At 55.5% G+C, this 10959-nt stretch overlaps 2 long non-coding RNA genes across 2 annotated transcripts; both read left to right on the forward strand.

The window, feature by feature from the left end:
* The first annotated feature begins 22 nt into the window (after nt 1-22).
* Nucleotides 23-3480, forward strand: LOC103608525. Its single transcript, XR_552069.1, has 4 exons — nt 23-113; nt 335-432; nt 3033-3143; nt 3251-3480. It is a non-coding gene; the product is annotated as an uncharacterized LOC103608525 (long non-coding RNA).
* A 146-nt stretch (nt 3481-3626) lies between these two features.
* LOC103608526 lies at nt 3627-9273 on the forward strand. The gene is made up of 2 exons (XR_552070.1): nt 3627-4606; nt 8894-9273. It is a non-coding gene; the product is annotated as an uncharacterized LOC103608526 (long non-coding RNA).
* Nucleotides 9274-10959: the final 1686 nt, after the last annotated feature.

Raw genomic sequence — 10959 nt, forward strand, 5'->3', positions numbered from 1 at the left:
TGGGGGCGTGGCTGCGCGACGCGGACGGACCGGGGCGCCCTACTCCTCCAGGCAGGAGTCGCAGACTTCGTCCAGAGGGTCGGTGTGGCCGGCGGGGGAACCTGTGTGCGTAGGTCTGGAGCTGCGCCTCTCCGTCCCTTTTCTTCTCTCCATCCGCTGAGAGCAGCCGGAGCCCTCGGCCTGGGTCCCGCTGCCCTCCCGGCCAGCGGTCTTCAGGCTCTCTGTCCGCGCTGGGCATTGGGGGGGGCTCCTGGAGATTTTTCGGGACGTTTCCGCCGCCTTGGTTCGTTCCTGCCTAGCCTCACTGTGGCCGATCTCGTTTTCTACTTTCTAGGTGGCCCTTGGACTCTCGCCCTCGGAGGGAGGCCGGTCCGAGCGGTCTCCGGCTGCGGATCCCTGGATCCTCTTGTGGGGAGCCGGGCGTAGCTGCGGGTAGGTGGGCTTCTTATTGCACTGCGCCTTGTGAACTTATTTTCTGCATGGAGGTTGCTGGGGGGCGGGCGGCTGGTGCAAACGTCTGCCCTCAACTTGCTTTGAGGTCTGGGGGCTAGANGGGCGTGGCTGCGCGACGCGGTCGGCCCTGGGCTCAGAGCTCCTCCCGGCAGTGGTTGCAGGCTTCGTCCGGAGGATCGGTGTGGCCGGAGGGGGAACCTGTGTGCGCAGGTCCCGAGCTGCGCCTCTCTGCCCCTTCTCATCTCTCCATCCGCGGAGAGCAGCCGGAGCCCCCGGCCGGCGGTCTTCAGGCTCTGTCCGCGCTGGTCATTGGGGGTGGGGGGCGCCTGGAGATTTTTCGGGACGTTTCCGCCGCCTTGGTTCGTTCCCGCCTGGCCTCACGGTGACCGATCTCGTTTTCTACTTTCTGGGTGGCCCTTGGACTCGCCCTCGGAGGGAGGCCGGTCCGAGCGGTCTCCGGCTGCGGATCCCTGGATCCTTTTGGGGGGCGCCGGGCGTAGCTGCGGGTAGGTGGGCTTCTTATTGCACTGCGCCTTGTGAACTTATTTCCTGCATGGAGGTTGCAGGAAATAAGGGGGGCGGGCGGCTGGTGCAAACGTCTGCCCTCAACTTGCTTTGAGGTCTGGGGGCTAGATCTACTCCCGGGGCCCCCGGGTTTCCTCGGAGCAGAGAACGCTCCAGCGTTCCAGCCGCTACCTTTGCGTGGCAAATACGCCTGCGCCGCGGTACCTGCTTCTTAGTAGAGCGCTGTCCCGCCCAGGAGAAGGGCCGAAATTCCCCAGTGTCAGGCAGGGTGGCGAGAGATGCTGGAGACCAACAGACTAATAGGCGAGGGCGGCGTAGAATGGCTAAGGTTCTCAAAATGTGAGCATCCGTCCCAGGTTTAGGCTCGCTCTGGCTGGCTGGTGCAGGGGAACCTTCTTCCTGAGGCTGCAGGGGGCACACAGGTATGCAGGTGAATGGATAGAGTGACAGTTAAGTTTCCGATTAGGGGTGGGAGGTAGGGACTGAGAAGAAGAGAGGGCAGAGATCTAGGTAGCACACGTATTCCTGTGCATAGGATGTGGTGTTTGTCGGTAGTCTGGCACCTAACTTTGGGGTGGTCGTGGGAACTGGGGTCTGGATTGTGGTCACTGCTTTTTTAGAGCTCAGAGAGGGACTGGACTGGACTCGCGTGGACTCCAATCACATGTTGTCCCCTGGGGCACTGCTGTCAGCAGACCATAATGTACTCTGTTTTTGCAGTAGGGTGGGAATCCAGGGTCGAGGGCTAGGCTTTCAAGGGGAAGACCCCCGCCCAGAGTGGGGAATGTACCTGAGGGGATCCAGAGTGTGTGGTGGAGGTAGGTGCCAGTGGCCCTCACAGCTTCGAGAATTGCAGGCCATCCTGAGAGGTACTGGGCGGAAAGATCAACATAGCTGTAGTTCCTTGGAGGAATTCACTGTGGAAACTGGCGTGAAAGTGTGTATGGGCCATTGTGCTCCTATGAGCTACTGGGGTGTGGGTGCAGGGTTGAGGCAGAGTGTCTTCTAGAGGTCATGAGTGGGTCTCCCTTTGCAGAGAGACCAGGTAGGGGCTTATGGTCAGGCTGGGCAGAGTGAAAGAGCCCCAGAGGAGTGCTCCTTACCTTGGAGAAGAACAGATTGCAGCTGCTGATGGAGCCTTTCGTGATGGCTGCATGGAGAAGGAGCGGCAGGTTCAGCCATTAGAGGGGGGCTCTCCAGGCCCTTGACATGAGTGACTGGACTGGTGAGAACAAACCCCAGTGGTCTCTGATGAGCAAGTGAGATTCCAGGATTTTACATGTGGGAGTGAGAATGCTGCGCTGTTGACTGGAATGGGGAATGTAGGGACGTGGCGTTCAGGGTGGGGGTGGCGCTGCCTGCAGGTAGTTCTCAGAGTGGTGAGAGTTGAGTTTGGAAAGCATGGGGCGAGGGACAGGAGGGGACAGATAATAGCAGGACTATTATCTTCTTTCGGGATGCAGGTAGTACCTGCCGTGTGCCTGGTACTGGGATGGAAAAGAATCTCATGACAGAATCTGTGTACTTAACGTTAGTTTTCAGTGTTTGATGTGGCTGGGAGCCTACTCAGCAGACTGAAGTGTAGCCTATGATCTGTGTGATGTGTGGTGGTTAAGCCTGTGGTCTCTACAGCCAGGTTCCACTTCCTCCGCCACTTACTGGTCGGAGTGTGGCTGCAGGAAAGTTACGTCACTACTCTATGCGTACGGGATGACAATAGTACCAACCTCTTGTGGGGTGGTCACTGTCTGACATGAAAAAAGCACTCAGTAAAAGGTTGCTACTATCATTGTCCTGAAATCCCCTGACAGTCCCGATCTGGCCCCCTTTCTTCTTCTGGAATAGACAGCATCTGTTGTTGTACCTTGCCCTTGACATGTCACAGGTGGCATTTGCCTGCCTTCTTGGACCTCCTAGGTCAGCCCCCTGGGTCCCTCCTCCCACTCGGAGATCCTGGTTGGGAACCAGGGTTTTGCCTGCTGCTGCCTCCGCCTGCTAGCCCAGTGGTGACGGTTGGCCTCGCTCGCGCTCTTCCCCACCTTGTTTTTGGACAGATTGCCTTGGATGATGGCCTGCGTCTGACAGTCCCCTCAGCTCTTCTCAGCTCTCCTGAGGCTGCAGCTGTCAGCTCCCCTGATCCTCAGCACTTGCCTAGAAAGGTCCAGGTCTGCACACCCTGTCCAGCTGATTCCTGTCTTGTGTCCTGTGGGCAGCCTCTGTCCCCACCCTCCTTCTTGCGCCGGCTCTTTTACCTTCCCCCCTCTACTCCCAGCATGCCTCGTGGCTGGCGCCGTGGGCTGGGCCCTCGTAATCCCATCTGGGCAGCAGCCAATTACGCCAATGCACACCCTCAGCAGCAGATGGACCCAGCCTCTCCTGGGCTGGCATACACCCCCCCTTGTGGATCCCTGGATTGAGTGGCCCTGCTGCGGGGACCCTGTGTGTGTGCTCACGACCACGGAGCAGAAGAGCACAGCTAGTGGCACTCCCGGCGGTAAGCCCAAAGAAAGGGGTCCCCCGGCTGGGTGCATGCCTGGCCCCTGGCCCCTCAGGGTCGGCCCTGCTACGGGGACCCTGTGTGTGTGCGCACGACCATGGAGCAGAAGAGCACAGCTAGTGGCACTCCCGGCGGTAAGCCCAAAGAAAGGGGTCCCCCGGCTGGGTGCATGCCTGGCCCCTGGCCCCTCAGGGTGGACTTCCACTGAGTGCCAGGCTCAGATCCAGGCACCTTTGATGGCTCCCCATGGCTGTTGGATCACTTTTTGGCCCAGCTGGGCAATTACATGTCCTTTTGCTTTGAGCACTATCAGGACAACCTCAACCACGTCTGTGAGGTCCTTGGACGCCTGACAGGCCGAGCCTGGGCATGGGCACCTCCCTACCTCGATGGGGACCTGCCCCTGCCTGATGATTACAAGCTCTTCTGCCAGGATCTTAAGGAAGTTACTCAAGATCCAAACAGTTTTGCTGAGTACCATGCTGCAGTGCCCTACGCCTTGCCCCCAGCCTCCAGCCAGCCACCAGTGGACCTGCAGCTGCCTGTGGTGAGGCAATGCTTAGCTCAGTTCTCAGAGGCTCTGGCTCTCAACATGGGCCCTGCCTCAGGCCTGTTGCAGCTGTTCTGGCCAGCCCTGCTGTTTCTAGGTCAAACTCTACATCCAGAAATGCTCTGCCCAAGTATCAGCTGGCCAAGGAGAGCACCCCTACACCAGAGGGGGCCCCTGCCCTGTCCAGTTCTGCGTGTACCTCTGATCCTGGTCCAGTGGGGCCAGCCACCTCCTGTGCTTGCACTTTCAGAATCTGCTAACTTGGCTTCCAAGAAACTGGAACCAGCTCGCCGGGGGTCCAGAATCCCAGAAAGCAGAGGAGGAGGTTTCTGAGACAGAGAGAGACCAGGAGGTGTCCTTGGCTACCCCACAGAGGGTGGTGGACACCCTGGGGACCCCAGGAGACCAATAGGTTTCTCCTGTTCCCTACCCTGCATCCCTGGGTTCTGAACACAGCCCAGGCAGGTACAGCTGCGCCCCTCATGATGAAGTGGTCTGTGTAGCTAGGGAGCCCCAACGCCCCCATTCAGGACAGAGGAGCATCCCCAGTAACTCCAGATGACCCCACAGCTGGCAAGGAGGTACTGTTTGTTTTGAGCTTCACCTTGTCTGATACAAACAGCTCCCCCACCCTCAGCCAGATTGTCGTTTGCCTGTCCTTTATCCTCCTGCTCCTGTGGGTTCTCAACTGCATCCCCATCCCTTACCTGGGAGTGCCAGCTCGCCCGGGCCTGTTCCCACCAGTGGATAGTTGCGTGTGTCAGCCCCCATTAGATATTTGTACCGTCCTTGTCACCCCTCTTGGTTTTCAACACTGGCTTGGACTGGGCTGGGTTTGCCAGGCCTGTCCTGTTTAGATCTGTCCCTGTATGGGGTCTGTTTCTGTCCCCCCACCCCCACGTCTTTACTCCCTGTGACCTCTGTCTTCTTGGCTGGAATGTAAGTAAGGAAGGCTGCGTGGAGGAAGCGGCCACTGTCTTCCTTCCAAGTGAAGGGGATGGTGTTGTGGCTGAGAATGATGCTTCTCTGTGGGTTGACCAGCAGCCTTAGCCCGCTTGGCAGTTGGATGCAGGAAGGTGGGATGCAAGCCCCTGGCCAGGCTCCACTCCAGGCGTTCCCGCTGCTATCTGTTAACATTCCAGTTACACCTGGCTTTCTTCAGAAGCTGGTACGGTGTTTAGTCTCTGTGCCTTTCCCATGCTGCCCTCCTTTCTGCTTTTAGCAGTCCCTGCCTGCCCTGTATCCTCTCGCACACACTGCTGAGTCAGCACTTAAAACTCCAGTGATGTAAGTGACTTGTATCTCCTGGGCAGACTGTGAGCCTCTGGGGCAGGGGCTCTATCTTAATGAGCTTTGTGTCCCTGGTACACAATTCATGCTCATTAAATATGTGTTGGATCAATGGCTGTGCCTGGTGTGGTGGCTGCCAACAAGGAGAGTCATTATTTCGTGGGTGGGAGCTGTCAGGAGCAGAGGCCCAGCCACAAGCACCGCAGGTCAGTGTCGCAGGTGTGGCTGTTTCCAGTGGGGGATTTGAGGATGGGAGGATTTGAGGCTGAATAGATGGGAATGGGAGGCTGCAGCCTTGAGAACTGACTTCCCAGAGCTGTTGGTAAACAGACCGGAGCTGGAGGCCCCAGAGCCAGAGGATTGGAATGAAGAAAGACCTGTTCTGCACAGGAATGGGTTTTCTAATGAAAGCTGAGCAAGAAAGCTCCCTCAAGCCAAGTTCACATGATGTGTGGGTACAGCTGCCCATGTAGAGTGGGGCTCCTCAGAGGGGTGCTTAGACAATGATTCCAAGCCCCTTGGAGTTTTACAATTGTGAAAACAAATGACAAAAAGGAACAACTTCCCAGAAAGTAGGAGGAAAAAAGTAGAAACGTGAATTGGAAAAACAGCCAGTTATTTTAGGGAAAACAGTAATAAACAAAAAGCTAGTAAAACTTTCAGAAAAAAAGAAGTTGGGATGATTTTATTTGGTCACCATCACTAAAAAAGGCTCTGGGTTCAGATGGTTTTATGTGTGAGTTATTTCAAGGCATGGATTCCTCTTAAATACAACAGCTGGAAATCTTGGAAATAGATGGGAAGCTATTTTTAGAAAACCCATATAATCCTGACAGCAAAACAAGCAGGCTGACAGAAGAAACCGATATGGGGTCTTGATTCTGGTCAGATGTCAGAAATCCCTGGACATACTGGCCCAGCCCTGATGCTTCTGTGCTGGGTTGCACAGCTGCCGCTCCATGCGGTCGCTCAAGTCTGGGCCCTACTTTTTGTGCAGGGAAAGACTGCTCCCCCACAGCCCGTTTGAGCCTCTTGTGGCCTGTGGGTCTGGCAGTAGAACCTGGAGCTGCTGTAGGGAATGGATGGCCTGGTGACCCAGTAGACTCTCCTGTCCCCTCTTGCTGGTCTCTGCAAGGCTACCTTCCCTGCTTCCATTTAGTGGGCCTTAAGTGAGTCTCTTTAGCTCGATATTGCAGTTTTCCCACTGACCCCTGTTTTGGGGGCTTTGGCCTTTTCCTCCCTTGGTCCCTTATGGTCCACCACACCTCTGTGAGGGCTGGGCAGGCTCGAGAGCACTTGGGAGAGGCCAGGTGACTCTTTTCATTTGGAAAATGGATCCTATTGTGGTTGGGAAGGGAAAGAAGGCAGGGCTGCACAGTGACAATGGCCTGGTTGCTGATTCTGGGGTCGCTATGCAGGTGGGATGGAGGAGAGGACCTGCGGGGGAGTGGAGAGAGGCCTCTGGCCTGGCCTTCCAAACTGGTGGCACACACTGCATTACAAAGTGACTTTGTCACCAGCGGCTACCTCTGTAGTGACTGAGCTGCTTTTCTACTCCTTGGGGAAGAAAGTGCACCAAGGGCCCAGAGAGGAGGCTGTGCTGTGTGAGGGGCCCATGGGTTTGGGAGAGGAGGCTCTGTGCTGTGTGAGGGGATCTTGGGTCACTCTCCACTCTTGGCAACTGCAATTGAGCAGACAGCCTGGAGAAGGGAGCTCCGGGAGTCACCGAGCCTGGCAGGGTTTGCCAGTGCTCAGGGACTGTCTGAGGTACTGGGACCTGCCTTCCAGATCATCGTATCTATCCCTCACTTTCCTTGGAAATACCTGGTGATTTTATTTCCTAAAGATAGGGCACGGTGGGTGCAACGGGATGGAAAGTACTGTATCCAAGGAAAACTCTAAAACAGGAAGTGCTGAGGATGTGGTCCATTGAGATACTGGAGTACTTTATAAAGTTATGATAATTAAAGTACTTGGATATTGGCGTGGACAGATGAACAGAGGAGAAAATAGAACTTTGAAATAAAGCCAAATACATATGGGAACATAGTACATGCTAGGGGTGTTGTGTCCAATTAATGGGGGTAAAAAGATTATTCAGTTGGGACAACCGGTAGGGCATCTAGAAAACGGTTAGAAAACCAGATACCTAACTCACTATACCAGTGTATATTCCAGATAGATTAACGATTTCAACATTAAAAAATCATATAAGTACTACAGGGAAATATGGGTGAATTCTATTTTTGGAGGGGGCCTGTGTTTCCAGGAATTAAAAAGTTTTAGATGCCCAGAGTTGTTGAAGGTGTGGAGAAGTAGCCTTTCTCATGCTGTTGGTGGAATATAAAATACTACAGTTTAATCACATGACAATTCTGGGCACAACACTGCCCGCTTGTCACGTGCAGAGGCTAATGCCACGGATGGTCGTTTCACAGTGCCACGGTGTGGGGTTCAGAGTATGGACTTGAGCTTGCCACCATGACACCTTGCCACCTCCATGCACAAGCTGAGGGTCCTTGGTGTCACCTGACCTCGCCATTACCCCGCAGTGTCACAGTATGAGCTAGATTGTGCTGCAGCAAAAAAACCTCTAATGTCTCAGCCACCTGGGTCAGCAGCGCTTGTTTCCTGCTCATGCTGTACATCCCATGGATAGGCTGGGGGGTGCCGTGTCCACTGCAGCCTCTCAGGGACCCATGTGGACAAGAACTTCATCTGGACACAGCTCTCCACAATCACATAGGCAGTGGCAAGACCACAGGGAGCCACAAGTGATACGTGCCACTCTGCTTACATTATCGTGACCAAAGGAAGCCACAGAGCCACAGCTGAGTTCCACAGGGCAAGAGCATTTCATCCTCCCACGGGGTGGGGCACTCTGCACTGAGATGTGTAGGCAGCTGTTCGAGGCGACATTGAGCAGTGCTGCCACTGAGGAAGGGAGGGCTGGACCTGCATTGATACCTCTAGCAACATTCCGGGGCTACCATGACAAAGTACCACAGGCTGGGCTCTTAAACATAGAACATATTGTCTCAGTTCTGGAGACTGGAAGTCCAAGATCAAGGTGTGGGCAGGGCCTCTCTCTTTGGCTTACAGATGGCCACTTTCTTGCTCTGTCCCCACATGTTCATCCTTCAGTCTGTGTGTCTGTCCCAATCTCTTCTTATAACAACACCAGTCATGTTGGATCAGGGCCCACCATAATGACCTCATTTTACCTTAATTACTTCTTTAAAGACCCCTGTCTCCAAATACAGTGATGTTCTGAGGTGTTGGGTGTTAGGACTTCAACATAAGAGTTTGGGGGGCGGGCACGGTTCAACCCATAACAATGCCCAAGATGGGTTTCTTTGTTTTTTATTCTTGCAATTTTGGGCAGTGCTGTCATGAGCAACCTTCTGCATGTCACCGAGTGCCATGTGTAGAGTCCCTCCAGGCCCTGGGTTCTGTTGGCTTGTACTGAGGTGACAGATTGCCAAGCCTCCTGCCCTTGAGTAGGCAGTGCCCAGTTCTGTATGCATGGCTCTTTTTCGTTTCTTACATAAGGCATCTTGTATTCCCTTGTACATTAGACTTCGGGTCTACTTGTAAGAGCAGCCTTGTGGTAAGAGGGAAGGGTCTGCTGTGGACATCAAGAGCCCGTGATGAGTAGAGCCCCCCTGCCAACTGCAATGGACCTGTAACATGAGCAAGAAATACATTTTTAATGTGTGAGGCCACTGAGTTTTGGGGGCTTGTGTTTTCCACAGTTTAACCTATTACATCCTGACTGGCAGGGGATCCCATTTCACCTCTTTTCATAGGGCACGTCCCTGCCCCAGCATCGGCTCCTGGGTGCTGTCCTGGCCACCGCGACCCACGGAGCTGTCCCTATTGTGCCCACCTGGCACTCTGGTCTGATCTATCTTCTAGTTATTCTAGATTTGTAATAAAATCTTGATTTTCTGGTAAAGGAATGTCCCCTCTCCTTCAGATTGTCTTAGCTAATTTTTAAAACGCATTTGACCACAAACACAAAAGTGGAGGGGATGGTACAGCAGGCCCCAGTGGGCCCCTCACCCAGCTCCACTAGCGGTAAGCACTAGCCTTGGTGGACAGCCCAGCTGGCCATGCTCTCTGGGACAGCAGGAGCCCTGAGCTCCCTTGGTTCTCTTCAGGCCACAGTGTTCTCTGCAGATGGGCCACACGATCCTAGTTACCAGGGTGTTGTGGGTTGGGACAAGGCCAATTGGGGAAGAGCCCTGGCCTGCAGGTGCCCTCAGCAGCCTGTTCCTTCCCAACCTGCCTCAGGGGCCCCACAGCACAGGGCTGGGGACTGTGGGTGGTGGGCGCTCATGCACTTGCCAGATTCTTCTGTCTCCTCATTGCTGGTGCTACCGGACCAGTGGAGAGGGATGTCTGACTTCTCCCCTCCCCCCATCTGTCCCTGGCTGCTGGCTGTGTGTCTGTACAGTGCAGGGGGCCCAGCCCTGTGAGTGCAGGCAGACAGTGGAAGCATGGCTGTGCGCACCTGGGAACCCACCGCATTGTGGGGACCTGGGCGTCTCACATCCTGAGGGTGGAGGGTGTGTGTTGCCATGGAGATGGGGCCCATTATCGCAGGCTGTGCACATGGGGGCTCCTCAGCAAAGTGTCCTCATGCACCACCCATGGGTCTGGAGCAATCAGGAAGCTGGCTTTTGCCCTCATTTGCAAGTCTCTGGATGTGGGTGTGATAGACCATCACTGTCAAACGTGTGTAAGCACATGCGCAACCAACACACTGCATGTAAGTGTGGATGGTCAGGAGTCGTCGGGGCACACACCTGGCCACACTGCCACCTGTGGGTGTGGGGGGGACACCCCATCTGAGGTGGCCTCTGCCACAGGAGAACCTGATGCAAGTCCCTGCCAGTGTCACCACCACCGTGGTTAAGGACCCTTCCTCCAAGTGGAACTGGGTTCCCAGGAGCTGGCCAGGCATGCCCCTGTCACCTAGGCCAGGGGCACCAGCCCAAGGGGATTAGGCCCTGTCCCACACTCTATGTGAGTGTTGTCTCTCTCCCTGGTGGGGTGGGAACCTGGCATGTGTGGACCAGACCTCCTGGTAAGAGTGGGCCCCAGAGGCCGGCACTGGTGTGCAGGAGTGGTCATGGTTCCTGAAAAGCAGCAAGTGTTTCACTGCGCTCACCAGGGACAGAAAGGCTGGTGGCCCATTGCTGGCCAGGTTCCCACCCCTGCCAGTAACTGCCTGGAGCAGGCTGGCTAAAAACACCCCTGAGCCGGGCTTCCTTCCTGCCATCACGCCAGGCTCCTTGGACCCACTCCTGGGGTGACAGACATTCATGGAGAGACCCCGCCTGCCCATCCTGCCTGCCCTGCAGCCCAGTGGCCTCTCACCTTGGCATTTCCTCTTGGCCCAGCCTAGGCAGCTTGCCTGCTGATCCTGTGGAAGCCCTTGCTGACTTGCCACGAGGCTTCCAGACATCACCAAGGAAGAAAACTAACCTGTGTCCCTGTCTCCAGGAGACACTCGCACTGCCCCAGCTTGGCCTCCCCCTGCCAGTGTGATGGTTGGTGGCTGTGAGGACTTAGAGCGTTGGCGGGGCACCCAGCAGGGACTTGGTGGTGGCACCACTGGGGAGAAGTACAAGCCATG

Source organism: Galeopterus variegatus, unplaced genomic scaffold, assembly GCF_000696425.1.
Source record: "Galeopterus variegatus unplaced genomic scaffold, G_variegatus-3.0.2 Scaffold8525, whole genome shotgun sequence".
NCBI classification, from domain to species: domain Eukaryota; kingdom Metazoa; phylum Chordata; class Mammalia; order Dermoptera; family Cynocephalidae; genus Galeopterus; species Galeopterus variegatus.